The sequence below is a fragment of the Sminthopsis crassicaudata genome, chromosome 1 (genome assembly GCF_048593235.1).
Source record: "Sminthopsis crassicaudata isolate SCR6 chromosome 1, ASM4859323v1, whole genome shotgun sequence".
Taxonomy (NCBI): domain Eukaryota; kingdom Metazoa; phylum Chordata; class Mammalia; order Dasyuromorphia; family Dasyuridae; genus Sminthopsis; species Sminthopsis crassicaudata.
The window spans coordinates 713,441,516-713,458,940 of NC_133617.1; the positions used below are offsets into that span (position 1 = coordinate 713,441,516).

At 35.3% G+C, this 17,425-nt stretch overlaps 1 pseudogene; it reads left to right on the top strand.

Annotated features, from left to right (window-relative positions):
• Positions 1-15,808: 15,808 nt before the first annotated feature.
• LOC141551399 (DNA repair protein RAD51 homolog 3 pseudogene) lies at positions 15,809-16,877 on the top strand (annotated as a pseudogene).
• Positions 16,878-17,425: the final 548 nt, after the last annotated feature.

Consider the following 17,425-nt stretch of genomic DNA (forward strand, 5'->3'; position numbering starts at 1 on the left):
TCAGTTCCTCATCTGTAAAATGAACTGGAGAAGGAAATAGCAAACCACTTCAGTATCTTTGCTAATGGGTTTGCAGAGAATTAGACATCACTGAAATGACTCAACGGCAAAAGAAATATTGCTTAAGTAAAACAACTGTCAGTCCCAGTCTCTCCCTTTTTATTTTTTTGAAAGGCAATTGAGGTTAGATAACTTTCTCAGGGTTGTACAACTAGGAAGTGCTTAGTATCTGATTTGATTTGAACTCAGATCCTCCTTACTCCAGGACCAATGCTTTATCCACTGTGCCATCTTGCTGTTCCACAATCCTAGACTATTAGAGATAAACGTCTGCAATCATTCTATGCAAGCTATAGTTCTTTTAGTTCATTGATTAAAATTGGGCCAAGATTCAGGAAATATAATTTAGAATCATAGATAGATCACTATGAGAAAACTTAAAAAATCATCTATTCTTAAATATTCTTTTATAGGTAGGGAAATTGAGACCCAGTAGCTTTATCAAGGTCACACAGATAGCAAGTGGCAAATCTAATCCTCATATTCAGATTCTCTCATTCTGAATCCAACAACCTCTCCACTACATCATGCTGAGACCAGCCTGAGGGAGCATTTTTGAGAAAGTTCCATGGAGACCCTAATGACATATATAACAGTAAGGTCTTTTTTCTATTCCAAAAACTTTCCCCTAAAGACAAAGTGAGGTCAGTATTTTGGTAGTGTATGCCAAAAGGCCCACCAGGTCTGATTTCCTTGGTAAACAGAGAGTCATCATCATCTATCTTCAGCAGTTCATGCTGTGCCCATCTGGGCCTGTTAGCAACAACACACTGTTTGCTGTGTATAAGACTGATGTGACCTCATCCTAGAGGAACATCCTTCTTTCTGTTTGTACTGTTTCCTAGAGCCTTCTTTACCAGTGGGATGGCCCTAAGCAAAATTTCTGGCTTCATTTTTGGCTCCCCATCTCTGCCTTCCATCTGGCAATCTCCCTCCATGTAATTAGTGTCCTCTTATATCCCCAGAACAACCCCCACTCCACATTCATACATGGCAGACTTCTCTCTTGATCAATCCAATCCTTCTTCCTCACATCTCCCCTCATAACAATTAAGCAGCTTCTTTTCCTCATTCTCAATGCAATGGCAAAGTTCCACTTGAGAGTGCCTAGGAATTAGAAAATAACTGTTTCTCGATACTCTGACCTAGTCAGACCAGATCTATAGTACTGGGCTCAATTTTAGACATTACAGCTTAGAAAGGACAAACTGATGAGTATTCGGGGGATGGCAACCAGGAAGGTAAAGGGTCTTGAATTCATGCCATTCATTAAAGGAATTGGGGAAGAGCTTTGAATCTGTGCATTTAGTTAAAGATCTGGGAAGTTTCATCTGAAAAGAGAAGTTACAAGGCCTTCCTTTAAGATCAAACGAAAAGCCCACTTTTAATGAGAAGCCTTTTCCTACTCTACTAAGCCTAGTACCTTTTTCCTATTGATGATTTGCTATTGATCTTATATAGTTTGCTTTGTCTATATTTGCTTACATGTTTCAACCATTAGATTATAAGCTATATTGTAAGATATAGACTATTTTAATATTTTTTATTCTTAACACTTATCATAATACCTGGAACATATTAATAACTTACTTTATTAATTTATCAATATTCCATATCAAAATCAATAATCAATAAATATTGATTGATACCATAATTTGTGTCCAACTATTTGAAATATTATGACATGAAAAAGGATTAGAAACGTTTTGTTTGTGTTGGTGAAGTTGTAAAGTGATTTAACCATTCTGGAGAACAATTTGGAACTATGACGAAAGGACTATAAAACTGTGCTTACCCTTTGGTCTAACAAAACCACTGCTGGGTTTGTAACCCAAAGAGATCATAAAAAATGGAAAGCATCCACATGTACAAAAACATTTGTATCAACTCTTTTTGTGGAATTCCTTCCAAGGAATTGGAAGTTGAGGAGATGCCCATTGATTAAAAATGGCTGAATACCATGTGGTACTATGAATATAATAGAATATTATTATTCAATAAGAAATGATGAAGACAAACCTGGAAGGATTTACATGAATTGATGATTAATAAAGTGAGCAGAACCAGGAGAACTTTGTATACAGTCATAGCAACATTGTATGATGATCAACTATGATAGGCTTAACTCTGCTCTGCAAAGTAAATGGTTCAGGACAATTCCAGTAGACTCATGATGAAAAATGTCATTCATCTTTAGAGAGAGAATTGATTAAGTCTGAATGCAGATGAAAGCATATTACTTTTCATTTTATTCTTTCATGGCCTTTTTTGGTGGGACAGGTTCTATGCTTTGTTTTGCAACATGAGTATATGGAAATATATTTTGCATGATTGCACATATATAATCTATAATAATTGACTTAATTAACATCTCAAGGGAGGAGAAAGAGGAGGGGGAGAATTTACAAAACAAAATTTTTAAAAATTGTTAAAATTTCTTTTATATACAATTAGGGAAAATATTATCAAAACATTTTAAAAGACTTGCTAAATCCAACTCTGTGGAAGGAGGTAACTGACTGTAAATCTGCAGATTATATATGTAGTAAGTGTCAGAGTAGGGTAGGGGTGAAATTCAAACTCAAGTCACCTTATTTCAAATAGATAAACACAAAGACCCATATTACCAGGATAAGGATTTGCTATTTGGGGGGAAAGCTGCTAGGAAAATTGGGCAGCATAGAAGAAATTAGAATTAGACCAACATCTCAGATCTTATACAAATTTTAGGTCAAAAGGAATACATGACCTACATACAAAATATCACACAATCAACAAATTAGAAAAAACATGGAAAATATCATCTATGAATAAGGAAAAATTCACAATGAAATAAGCAATATGAGTGTCATGAAACATGAAATAGATAATTTTATTGCCAAAAATTTTAAAGTCTTTGCATAAACAAATCCAATAAAGTTATGATCTGAAGGGAAACAATTAACTGGGAAGGATCCAGAGCATTTTCTACTGTACTACTTCAAAGATTATCTTCGTCCTTGAAAAGTTATAAAGAAAGGCAAAGGCATGTGAAAGGAAGTTACATGAGATTGGGGACATTCCACACAAGAAACAAAAGGATTAAAGGGACTGGGCTAAATAGAAAGAAAATTCTTGGATTCTATTCCAATTAGGGAGAATTTCTTTAAATTATATTTGTGTACCTTAATTACTCTTACTAATCATTAATATCTAGGCATACAATAATTAATTACACTACAAACTATGACCCAAAACTTTGTCTCTTTCTAGAGAATGTTAATTTCTTGAGGGAAAAGTAAACTTTAAAAACTTTCATCATTAAAAGAGAATTGCTGATATGTAGTTTATCATTTTCTCTTATACAGAATGAAGCTGGCAAATATTTATTGAGTACCTACTGTGTGCAAAGTTCTCTTCTAAACCCTAAAGGAAATATATGACATTAGAATGCCATGGATATTGTAAAACTAGAATTGATCTGATACCTTTTGTAAAAATGGGAAGATGTAAATGACACTATAATAATAATGATTGGTTGACTAGAATTATGGTGTCAAAAACAAGCACAGAACCTGTTGTCAATAGACAAAGCTCAAGGATATTAGAGTGGACAAACACTTTAGAAATCATCTCATCTAATCTACAGAACAGGCACACTCATTCAATCTACAATGAAAGTACACTCACTACATTCTCAAAGTCATTATCCAGGGTCTTCTTGAAGACTTACAATGATGTAGATCTATTCACTGTATCTTGTAGCAGTCTGTTCCTCTTTTGGAGTACTCTGATTGTTAGAAGCTTTTGTTTGTTTGTTTGTTTGTTTTTCCTTAAAGTGGGTAATTTTAATGTCCATTCCTCTTACTTCTAGTCTTCTGGGAATGATACAGGGTAGCTTAGGAATGGAAGGAAAAAATAATCCTTATCCCTATTCTATATGATGAACCTTTAAGATATTGGATGATAACTATTTTGCTTCCTACTTCATACAGGATTTAATATCAAATCCTTTGTTTGATCTTTAAAGCTCTTTCCAAGATGAGTATTTGCTGTATTTCCAATATTCTTTATCCCCCCTCCATGCAATTCAGTGACACTGGACTTCTTGCTATTCTTCACACATGACACTTCTCCTTATTCTGAATATTTATTGATTCTTTCTATGCCTAGAATTTTCTCCTTTCTCTGCCTCCTAGTTTCTCTGGCTTTTTCTAAGTCTCAATTAAATTGCACCCTCTGCCAGAAGCCTTTCCCAATCTTCCTTAATGTTAATGCTTTATAGAGATTATCTCCAACTGAGCCCATATATAAATTAGTTTATATAATATATTAATATAATATAATATAATATGAATAATAAATATAGCATAACCTAAGTGTATATATATATATATATATATATATATATATATATATATATACATACATACATATATACACATATACGTGTTTGCATACTGTCTCTTCTGTTCATTTTTTGAATTCCACGGGAGCAGAGGCTGTCTTTGCCTTTAATTTTATGTCTAATATTTAGCTTGATGTCTGACACATAGTAATCATTTAATAAATGGTTCTTATCTCTCTTGACTTAACTTGGAAATCATGCTCTTGAGAAGTCTCTTCTTCTCTAAACTGAACACATGCATTTCTTTCTATATCTATATATAGAATATCCTTCAGGTGTGTTTCCCTTACCATCTTGGTCCTCTATCTCTGGACATACAATGCTTTGTTAACTAAATACAATATTCCAGATGTACTTTGATAACAGTAGTATATAGCAGCTCTATCACAACCCTCATTCTATATATTTTTGACATCCTAAATCATACCTTCATGAATGGAGGGAAATTCCATTATAGAAAATATCTTTACCCATATTAGTCAACAATTGTTTCATAAGTTACAGACTTAGAAAGTAAAGCCATAATGTTGGAGGGGATGTGGGAAAACAGGGACACTGATACATTGTTGGTGGAATTGTGAATACAACCAGCCATTCTGGAGAGCAATTTGGAACTATGCTCAAAAAGTTATCAAACTGTGCATACCCTTTGATCCAGCAGTGCTACTACTGGGCTTATATCCCAAAGAGATCTTAAAGAAGGGAAAGAGACTTGCATGTGCAAAAATGTTTGTGGCAGCCCTTTTGTAGTGGCTAGAAACTAGAAATTACATGAATGCCCATCAATTGGAGAATGGATGAATAAATTGTGGTATATGAATGTTATGGAATATTATTGTTCTGTAAAAAAAATGACCAACAGGATGATATCAGAGAGGCCTGGAGAGACTTACATGAACTGATGCTGAGTGAAATGTGCAGGACCAGGAGAACATTATATACTTCAACTACAATACTATATGATGATCAATTCTGATGGGCGTGGCTCTCTTCAACAATGAGATGAACTAAATCAGTTCCAATAGAGCAGTAATGAACTGAACCAGTTGTACCCAGCGAAAGAACTCTGGGAGATGACTATGAACCACTACATAGAATCCCCAATCTCTCTATTTTTGGCTGCCTACATTTTGGATTTCCTTCACAGGCTAATTGTACACCATTTAAAGTCTGATTCTTTTTGTACAGCAAAACAACTGTTTGGGCATGTATACATATGTTGTAATTAATTTATACTTTAACATATTTAACATGTATTGGTCAACCTGCCATCTGGGGTGGAGGAGGGGAAAGAGGGGAAAAAATGGAGCAAAAGATTTGGCAACTGTCAATGCTGAAAAATTACCCATGCATATATCTGGCAAATAAAAACTATAAAAAAGAAAAAAAAAAGGAGAAAGAAAAAAAAAAAAAAAAGAAAGAAAGTAAAGCCATTTCTCTGCTGCTAATCTACAGAACAGAGGCTAATGATCTTTGACAGTTCTGTCCTAATGTTATGTCCTGAATTCATAATTCTAGTGATGTTGCTGCCATTGGTTACCAAAACAGTTCAGCTAATGAATACTCTGTTGCTCTGCCCTACTGTGCCACTTAGTTGCCCCTTTATGATCTTAGATAGTGTTAACAGAAGAATACTTTTCAGACAGAGACAAGATAGTTCTGCTGTACTCATTTGGAGTATTATGTCCACTTCTTTGTGTCCCATTTTAGAAATTCAACTGACAATCAAAGGCAGGCAAGCAAGGTTAATCAACCAGTCTACAAGCATTTGTTAAATTCATGGTATGTGCCCAGCAGTGGCAGGCTCTGAAGATATAAATAAAATAGGAAACATTCATAGTTTCAAAGAGTTCATATTCTAAGAAGGCAATCCTGAGGAGAGTTGGAATCATTCCAAAAAAAGACTCAGTTAAAGGAAATAGAGTTATTAAAAATGCTAAAACAAAAACAAAACAACTCAACAAGAAAAAACTTAGATTTCCTTAAATTATTTCCAGGGAGTAGAATGAGGGTAAAAGAGTGAAATTGAAAGAAAGCAGATTTCAGTCAACTTTCCTAAAATTACATCTGTTCAGATAGAGACCTATGGATATCTTCAAGTTGAATTTGGACAACCACTTTTGTGTTTGTAATATATAATGATGTAATCATCAGAAAATAGATCACATTTCTATTGTGTTTCAAATGGACTTCAGTAGTAAGTTCCAAATCTGTAGAAAGCATTTCATGTCCATTTCTCCTTGCTCAGGCCTTTTTGAAATGTTATAAAATAGATTAGCAGGGGAAGAAAAACAATCCTAATCCTTATGCCACATGATGAGCTTTTAAGATATTGGATAACTATTGTGCTCCCTACTAAAATAGTCCAGTATATATTGTCTAAAATAATTTGACAATTAGTCATTAACTGGCTTATAAAATTGTTTCTTTGATTTTGGCTTTTTTGTGGCTCTTGAATTATTACTCAAGTTTGTACATCAGTAGCAAAATTCCTTCCAGCTCTATATATCTGTGGTCTTGGCACTTTAAACTGCAAGCAAATGGGAGCCATTAAATACTTTCTGTTTGTTCCTCTGCTTGGTTGCACCAACCTATTTAAAATAATAGAAGTGAGACTGTTCTGTTCCTTACTGGCCAATGGCCAAAGTAAATTTTGTACAGTATTTATTAGTAGTGATGAAGGACAGAGTCTTCCTCACTCCAGTTTGCAAATTGAATTTCAGACAAGCCTAGGTTGGTTTCATTTAGACTCTTCATTAAAGTCACAGAATTTTCACCTTCTATTTTTTAAAAAATTGATTTGTTTTATGTGTACTTAGGATGGATTTTTGCAAGCTTCTCCTGTGCTCTAAAGCAATGTTATTAAAATTAAATAGAACTGGGAGCCACTATTTCATACAAAAGGATCCCTTTTGTTGTTCAGTCATGTTTGATTTTTTGTGTTTGCTATTTTTTTGTTCACTTCATTTTATAAGTAAGGAACTGAGGCAAACAGGGTTAAGCAACTTGTTCAAGGTCACACAGCTAGTAAGTGTCTGAGGCCACATTTGAACTCAGGAAGATGAGTTTTCCTGAGCACACTATCTCAGCACACTATCTATTGCTCTACTTAGCTATCCTAGTTCCACCTAGTTACCCTCAGGATCCTTGTGGTCTGGCAGGATGTTGGGGTCAGGCTGTACAAAGTCAGATTAGCTGGTCAGATCAGTATAAAATCAGAGGGTTCTACTACACAAAAATGTCCATATTGATGAGAGCAAAACCAGACAGCTCTGTAAAGTTATGTAAAATTGTCAACAAAACATTGTACATTCTCTGGAAGCAGGAAGAAGAGTTTCCAGAGAATGACTCTTTTCATATACAAACCTAAATGGTCCCACACACTCTGGAAGCAGGAAGAATATCCAGAAAATGTACCTTTTCAGATACAAACTTAAGTGGTCTTGCCTATCTGTTCTATTGTTCTGTTTCTGTATAAAGTAGGCCTTCAGAAAATGTCTCTTTGCAAAATCACTTCTCTCTTGAGGGTGATATTATCTGCCAAGAGAGCCATCTTGGTGTCTTTCTAACAAATAAAAGCCTTTTTTTTTATCACAGCCTTTAGTACACAAATTTCATTCAGAAGCCTAGGAGACTAGGACCTCAGACCCATCTCTGCCCCAGACCACATCCTCATCACATATGACAATATAGGGAGTGTCCGGAGCCTTTTGATGGATGCAGAGCACGTCAGATATATTAGGTGTTGCTTCTTGCTGTTAGCTTCTGTATTTCATATTGCTCTAGTCTTCTTGTGAACAGGGACCAGACACTCTGATTGATAAGGTAAAATTGGCATTGTTCTACTTTGAGTCATCATATACAGGTAAATAAAAATCAAGAAATATGTCTCCAACTGCTGTGATGAGGAAACTGAAATTGAATGAAGTAACTCATCTATAGTCTTACAATTATTCTCATGATAAAAATAGATATTAAACTTCATCTGCTGTCTGCAAGTTCAACCTCTCCTCCTCCAGACAAATACATACATCATTTTGTCCCATAGTTTACAAAAGTCTCCATTCTATAAAATGATTCTCAAAAAAAAATACCCCCCCAAAAGAAACAAGTTCTTATGTTCTAAAATTATTCTGTTTTTACATATATAACTTCAATACTTTTTGAAGAAAAAAATAGTATTTTTTTTTAATAAAAAGTATCCCTATTTATCTGTGGAAGAATACTCTTTTAAATCCAGGTCCTGGAAAGGTTGAGGCTGGTGGACAGTTTGAGCTCAGGTGTACTAAACTTTGGTGGTTTTTTGTCAACTATAGATCCACATTAAGTCTTGCATTAAGTGATGAACTCCCTTGAGCCAAGGGTCAGTAAGTTACTGAGGAAGGGTGAATTTAATCAGATTGGAAATGAAGCAGGTTACAGTTCCTGTACTATCCGACAAGAATAGACTTTATATTTCCAGCCTGGAACAGATAGGTAGAAGTATTATAACAACAATGAAAGGAAAGTACTCTTTTTCACTGACTCTCTCTAATTTTCATACTTTAACTTCTAAATTTAGAGCTTGTTCAGTTGTATCCAACTCTTTGTGACTTCACAGATGGGTTGTTAAGTCTATGGGTTGTGGTTTTTGTTTGTTTGTTTGTTTTTGCCAAGCATAATGAAGTGGTTTTCCATTTCCTTCTCCAGTGGATTAAGGCAAACAAGTTAAGTGACTTGCCTAGGGCTACACAGGTAGAAGTATCTGAGACTGGATTTGAATTTAAGTTGATCATAACTTCTGGTTTACTGCTCTATTCTCTGAGCCCCAAGTAAAGTCGCAACCTCTAACTTTAGACCTATGAATCACTGATCTTATAATATATATCCACAGTCTTTCCCAGTTTTGTGATCATGAGGAAGAGAAACAGTTTCCTTGCCCATTCTTACATTGTAAGATAGTAGTAGGTTTCAAAATCAGCGAGGAAAAAACCTAAATCATGTTTCTCTGAATCAATCCAGAAGTTGAAACTTGCCTATTATTTGTGAATGGCAGTGCTATTATCCAGCCTTACTGTCTATGCTGTGCTGGCTGCTGGAAAGGAAATCACAGACACAAGTTTTCATGGTGGTCAATATGTTTGAAAGGTACAAAACCTTCTTGTTATGTTTCCTTTGGGATGGTCAGGACTAAGACATCTTAAAACCATCTTTGTGTTGGTCCAATTATCTTGTGATTTCATATCCCCTCTCCAGTCAGACAAAGAACACATTTTCCTTGCAATGATATTTCTCACCCCCTACAGAATATCCAGGCTGGGATTATTTTTTTCTTCAGAAAAAAGATGCAAATTTGGGGAGGAATATTTGTGAGTTGTTTCAAGAAGAGAGTTTGGTGGAGAACAGATGGACTCCCACCATTATACATATTCATGAGTGTGCTGATTACATTATACTATCCCCTGGGAAACTCCACACTTGAGCTTTTATAAGTTTGTTTGGCCATCAAATTGAGCAGTCAGAAACCCACTGTCACCAAAAGTGTTGAGGCAAAAATGGAAGAAAAGTTTAATTCAAGTACTTGCACTTTTGTCTTGACTTTTTTCCCTAAAACACCTGTTATTTCAAGATCTGAATCTAGGATAGCATCAGGCATAATCAATGTTAAATGCTGATATCTAAACTGACATATTCAATTAATCTGCTGAAGGGGCTGTCTATGTGGGGAATCCCTAAGCACAGTGTACAGTTCATTTCATAAAGCTGATGGATGAAAGTGATATGGATTGAGGTCCCTTTAAGATTCCTTTCTGATTCCCAACCCCCATGGCTGAAGAAGCTAGCACCTTTGATTCACAAATCCTGGTCAAAAGCACCCTTTTGAATTCCAATGATATCCGGGTTTTCCCAGCCCCCACTGGATCTGAGCTAACTTGGGCTTTCCCAGTCCCCACTCTAATAATCTGCTCAGGTTTCCCCAACCCCCACAACCCCATTATAAAAAGGGGAACCCCAGAGCCCACTCTCTGCAGAAGCCCCAAACATAGTATATGCCGGCCATGTAAGGGTTCCTGTCTGCCTGGTGTCAGCTCTGGCACTGGCGTCTTTTTACCTTTATCCTTACTTCCAAACTCCTACAATAAACTTTTTTTTTTTAATCAATCTAGGTTTTCGGGGCTGTAAATTCCTTTACAGGGGATTCTGTGCCATCACTAGACTGCCTTTAACTATGTATCCTTGAGCCAAACCAAAAGCTGTTACCCCTTACCTAATTCTCATCAAAAGCAGTCACTCCTGTGCTTTGGAAGCCTTCTAAGAACAACCTCAGGTTCTCCGTAATGTAGATATACATCCCTCAAATGAAATGGGACAGTTCTATTGGTATACTATTCGTGGTTCAGATTCTCTATTTATCTGCCACATAATGGCAAAAATCCAGGCTCTGTCACAATCTTTCATGTTGTAACATAGGTCATTGGCAGGAGTAGGAAGGAATATACATCCTTTCGACTCCCTTTTTAAAACAAGTTCTAGATAAAGATCAATGGATAAATCAAAATAGTGCATGAGTTCAGTGTTGTTATCACTATTTTTAAGCTCTCCATCTCAAGCAAGCAAAAATATACTTCAAGCTTTTTCCTATTTGGGTTTTAAATACTACCTTAAATGACAGTGGATGGCTCAGAATCTCAATATCTCCATCAGTAAAATGGGGATAACAATAGCATTTGTGTCACAGAGACAGAGCTTGTCACTTGTCTATAGAGCTCTCACAGGGTGGGGGTGGGGTTGGGGTTGGGGGAGAATCTTTTCCTAATATCTGCCCCATTTCAGCTAGAGAACAAGAGTTACTAGTTTAGCTCTTAGCAAAGTATATTCCCTGTTTGTCTATTTAAATACTCACCCTATTTCCTGGTCACAGGGACTTCTTCAGTGAAATTAGCATTCTTGGTCCATGTTGGATGTCAATTATAGAGTATTGGCTAGATTCCTGGAGGACTTCAGGGTCAGCCAGAGTCAGGATACATCAAAGTCCTTCGTCTTTAGGGGGAGAAGTAAAATGAGCAACCCAGCAGAATCCTGGATTCGGGAGTCTGGAGTCACCAACTTCTCTCCTCCTCCTCCTCCTCCGCCAAGTGACTCTCTGGCCCCTCTCTTTCTTTCCTCCAATCCTTGCTTATGATTATCTTAACACCAAACATTCAGCAAGCACCCAACAGTGAGAAGAGCCATTTATCCAAACATATGCTAATGAGTCATTGTCTCATATTGAATAGGTAATTAGCCTTAAGTGTTCCCTTATCTGATCAAGTACCTTTTTGGAGTTTCAGCCCTCTACACTCTGACCCTTACTAATTGTGTGACTGGGAAAAGCATTTTATCTCTTTGGGTCTCAGTTTCCTTACTTGTAAGATGAGGGAATTTGATGGCATCTTCTTCTAAGTTCCCCCTTGGTTTCAAATATATGATCTATAAGATATAATAGGTCACTTATTTGAGTCTGGATTTTTTCCCTGTAAGACAAATGTATTTGTTGACATGATCTCTAATGTGTGATCTTTGATCCTGTTATCTATTAGATAAAAATTTTCGAGATAATAGATCACTGTTGTCACCTATTTCCATTTAAAAGAGAACCAAAAAAAAAAAAAAAAAAAAAAGATAGACTATGCCCCTGTCCAGCAATTAATCTCTAAATACTTAAAGACTGGTTCATTTATTAAAACATCAGTGTATCAAATATTTTTTGAACTCTGTGATTATCATTAGGAATATGCATATGTTCAATAGATCTGTCTTTAAATTCAGATCAAATTCAATAATCATTTCTGAAATGCCTACTATATGTGAGGCATTATGCTAAGTTCTAGAGATGAAAAAAATAAAAATTAAATAACCCTTGTCCCCAAGGAGCTTACATGTTTGTGATATTCATACATGCCTGCACATATGGACATATACATATAATTTCAAAGGAAGGAAAAGACTAAAAACTAAAAAAAAAAAAAAAATAAAAAAAAAATTAAATGGGGTGATTAGAAAAGGCTTTATCCCAAACATTGGTATATCATGGTCTGAAACTGATATTAGGCATCAGGATTCTAAAGAGTTGGGAAGAAAGAACTTGAAGCTCTTCAAATCTATGTTGTTGGTGCCATATATCTTAGAAGTAAATCTATTTTTCAAATGTGGCCAATATAATACAGATACGGAATAGAATAATATCAAGTACTATATAAGAGGTTTAATTAAATAGAAGGCATATTTTTTTTCCATTCAGAGGAGGCTAAAAACTACCCATGAAAGGACTTCTGTTATATGCGATATTTCTGTGTTCCAAAGTCAGAGTAGAGACATAAATCAAGGAAAATGCCATCTCACATTGGTATCTGAATGATATAAATGGTTTTAGCAGAAAGAGATTTCTTACTGAATGAAGCATAAAAGTGATTGATAAGAATGATTTCATGTCTATATTTCTTCCAACTTTTTGTTTAAATGCCCCAAATAAATAATATAGAATGAGTTCATATTCTTGTACAATAGCAGTTGCTCAATTCAAGGATTTTCAAATAGGTCTCATGAACTGATTCCTCAGCCTGACATTTTATTCTTGCTTTTATGTGTCTATTATGATGTTATTTTTGTTTCCTCCTTGAATGTCAGGACTATTCTATTCTATTCATTTGTTTATGAGAGACCCCAACCAAAAGATAAGCCAATGAAACTCCATTTGACTTATAAATCCCCAGTACACAAAATGCTAAGGCTAAACCAATTTAGAAACCTAGCATTTCCCTCATTCTCAATCCTCAATCACTTTTATGCTTACTATGGTACAGTTAAAGTCAAGTTTCCTGACTTCCTGTCCCTCATTCCTTATTAAGAAATTCCAATAATACCTTCATTTTTGGGGCTCACATTATAATACCTCACTGGTGTTGGGGCAAGTTTCTGCCACAGGGATATACTGGATTTTTTTTGTCTAAAAATTATCCAAGTTCAAACTCTGAGTAGCTTTGGGTCTTTCATTGGAGTGCTGATCCCACTACATATCTAGGGCACCAAATGTAAATGTGAAAGGCAATGGGAGTTTCACATTTATTCTACTTCCTATAGTTTCTGTTCTCCTCTTATTTTTGTATCAGTGAAACTTTGTTAATTGGTATTGATGTGGGTTGAGGTCCCTTTAAGATTCTTTTCTGATTTCCAAACCCCTCCATGGCTGAAGAAGCTAGGATCTTTTGATTCACAAATCCTGGTCAAAAAGCACCCTTTTGAATTCCAATGGCTTTCCTCATCCCCTACTGGATCTGAATTAACTTGGGTTTTCCCAACCCCCACAGTTTAAACTCATTGAATTCTATTCAATTCCGGCCATGGCTAAAAACACTCCAGGAGCCTGGGATTCTACCCACCTTCAAGATCATCAAGAGCCTTCATTATAAAAGGGCCTACTTTGGAGACCATGCTTTGCAGAAATCCTAAGCATGTCATCCTTTTGTCAGTCATATCAAGGGTTTCTGCCCACTGGACCTATTCCCGTGCCCTTTTATCTCTACCTTCAACTTTACTAACTAAACTTTACTTCCAGAGCCCTACAATAAATATTTTTATCAATCTAGGTTTTTGGGCCTGTAAATTCCTTTACAGGGGACTCTAGGCTATCCCGGGATATCCTTGCACTGACCCAAAAGGAGTTCCCCCTTTTGTAGCTCTCATCAGTATGAGCAATTTTCAAAACCAACTTCCTTCCCTTTAATATGCACAAATTGTATGGAAGAATGGATATGTCCATTTTCTTGTCTAAATTGAAGGGAGTTTGAGAGAAGGCTAGAATAACACTTGTAGTGTATGATATATAACGGAAAGACTCTGGAACCAAAATACCTCAGTGCAAAATTTGCTTCTTATGTTTACTTCCTATGTGACTTGGGGCAAGCCATTTAATTTCCCTTAGACTTGTTTCTTCATTTATAAAAGGAGGGATATAGACATGGTAGTTTCTGAAATTTGTTCCAGCTCTAGATCTGGCCTGGATGATTGCTGAAAGTCCTATCCAATGTTGACCCTTATTACTAGGTTTGGCAGAAGATAAGATAAAAATGTCAAAAATTTCTCTATTCCCTGGAGTTTTTCTTTATATTTTATATAAACATACAATTTCCAAATTGATCCAGGAGAGGGGTCAAACCATAGCACAATCAACTTGTACACAGGGATGTAAGAAATCATATGATTTCCTTAGCTGAAAATAAGTTTAAAAAAAAAAAAAAAAACTAATTTCATTTTGCCTGAGGGAATAGAATCTAGAAAGTCAACTGCTGTGTGCCTCAATAAAAGAAGGTTGCCAGCCGAAGGATATTTTGCTGTTGCTGATAGTGGAATAAGTGTGGTTGAAGATGGAGTATAAATGGTGATTGAATATATGTATAGAAAATAGGAATGATGACAATAGCTGACCTTTATGCAATGCTTTAATATTGGAGGGACAAAAAGACCAAAATTTATATGCATCCCTTTATTTTGGTTTCCCCATAATCCTGAGATTGATACTCCAGGTATTATTATTCCTGTTTTTCACCTGGGGAAATAGGGAGACAAAACGTTTTAGGTTTTTTTAACTTATTTGCTTGTCTCTCACAGCTAGTCAGTTAAAAGAAGGATTTGAATTCAGGTCTTTCTGATTATGAGTTTAAAACTACACTGTATTATTCTGCTTCACAAAAAGAGATGTGATTAGAGAAAGAAATCACTATCTAGAGACTCAGGCAATCCAAGACAGTTTGAGAAATATGGATCTGAGTCTATGATCTTATTGGCATGGCTAACTCAGAAGTTAGTTTTAACAGACATATTTAAGAAATGTGCCAATATATAATCCAGTCTGGGGGATATAAAATATTGTTATAACAAATCAAAGTTTGAAGAAGTTTCTTAAGTAAGATTCATACTCATACTGAGGCATTACATGTGTTTTTGATTGTAATAAAATGTAATATATCTCTGGTAAAGAATCTCCACCATAAAATCCTGAAGAAATGATGATCCAGCCTTTCTTGGAGTAGTTCATTCTAATGTTGGACATTTCTAGTCATTAGTAAGTTTCTTCTAAAAGTAAGCCAATATTTCCCATTTTGGCAATTTGCTCTTTTCTGTCCCACAATGCAAAATAAAATAAGCATAAACCCTCTTCCACATGGTGACAATTTTTTGAGTACATTGTCCTCTGCAGCTCTCCTCCCAAAGTCTCTATTCCAGACTTAACATGTGCAGTTTCTTCATTTTATCCATCAACCTAGAGCATTGTCTCATGGTTCTTCATTATCATGGTTGTGTTGCTCTGGACCCTTAAGCTAATCAATATGTTCTCCAAAATGAATGGTCCTGCATCATCGCTTGAGAGAACATTACAATGGTGCCACATGGGAGGACTTGGGGAGCTACCTGTTGGACCCAGGCTTGCAAATAAAGCTGTTGAATGCCAGCTTTCAAACAGTGGTGGAGATACTGAAGTTAAAGACTTTGGAATTCATTAGAGAAATTGGGATTTCTAAAGAGGTGGTTCTACAAACACTACAGATAAGGAAGGAATGCCTCATAAATATGTCAAGATATGTTTCTCTATCTACATCAGGCAAGAATTATATATCATTGGAATTTTTTAAGCAAGAACATACTCAAAGCTTTATAATTACCTTTTGTTTGACTCTGGTTAATATTATGGGAGTGGGATTAGGGGTAGTAGAATATTCCTAACCCAAAACAGAGATTTTTGTTGCACCACATGTTGGAAAAACACAATTATGGAAGCAACTGTCAGGAGATGTGCAAATCCCAGAATGTTTTGAAGGAATGACATTTGAAGTCATATTCTTTGATACAGAAGGAAATGTTATGATTGCCACAGCCTTTGTTCAGTATCTTCACCTTAATTGCAGGATTATACTTGGAAGAAGAACACTAAAAATATTGGAGAATTCCCTAAAAAGCACACTCTCCCATAAATATTTCACTGTCATAATTATGTGGAGCTTCATTTTGGAATATTCAAAGATCCAACTGATTATACGGGATAGAATTGTATTTCCATTTCGGCAAGATTTTGAAAACTTCTCCCTTCAAACACTATTGAATGGACTAGCATAGCAGTTGATCAGCATGGCAAATAATCACCAATTAGCTGTGATTTGAAATAATCAAATGACAACAAAGATTGATATAAATCAATTCTTGCTAGTTCCTGCCTTAGGGAAAACTTGGGGACATGCAGCTACAATTATATTAATCCTTCAGGGACAAAAACAAATCACCAATACAGAAGGAGGCCACCATACTGTGTGACATAACAGGCCAATGCTTTTGAGATGTAGTTGTTCCTTCTCCATTATGACTTCCAGTGGAACTTTCAGTGAATGCCCCCAAAGCATTCATGAAAATAATATTGTAAAGATTTTTGTCTTGTTTGTGGCAAAACAATTGTTGTAAAGACTATTTTATATAAGTGCTGGACACAGTTTACACAGAAAGTATTTTAAGCAACCATAGAATGTCTCTAACATCAACAATTATCACAATATTAAATTTCTAATTTAAGACAATCAGATCCCTCATAAGATGACATTACTAAATACATCATATATTAGAACATTTGTATAAAATATATTCAAGCAATGAAAATTGATGTAAATATTAAAATATATAAACTAATGTGCATAGTAAGTTAATACCATTAATTTGGCACTTTTATAAAATAATTCATATTGACCCACTTTATTATAGCTATGTCTATTGATTATTAATGCCCCAAACCAGTAATTCAGTGTACATAAATATTTCTTATCCATCAAATTGCATCACAAATCTTCTAGTTATGCATGATTTGATAATACTTCAATCTAATTTTAGCCTTGATAGCATAGGATCATTACCAGGATTTTTACCTTCTCAGAGCATCCATAATCAATGTGATAATATATATTGAGATCTTTTTGATTC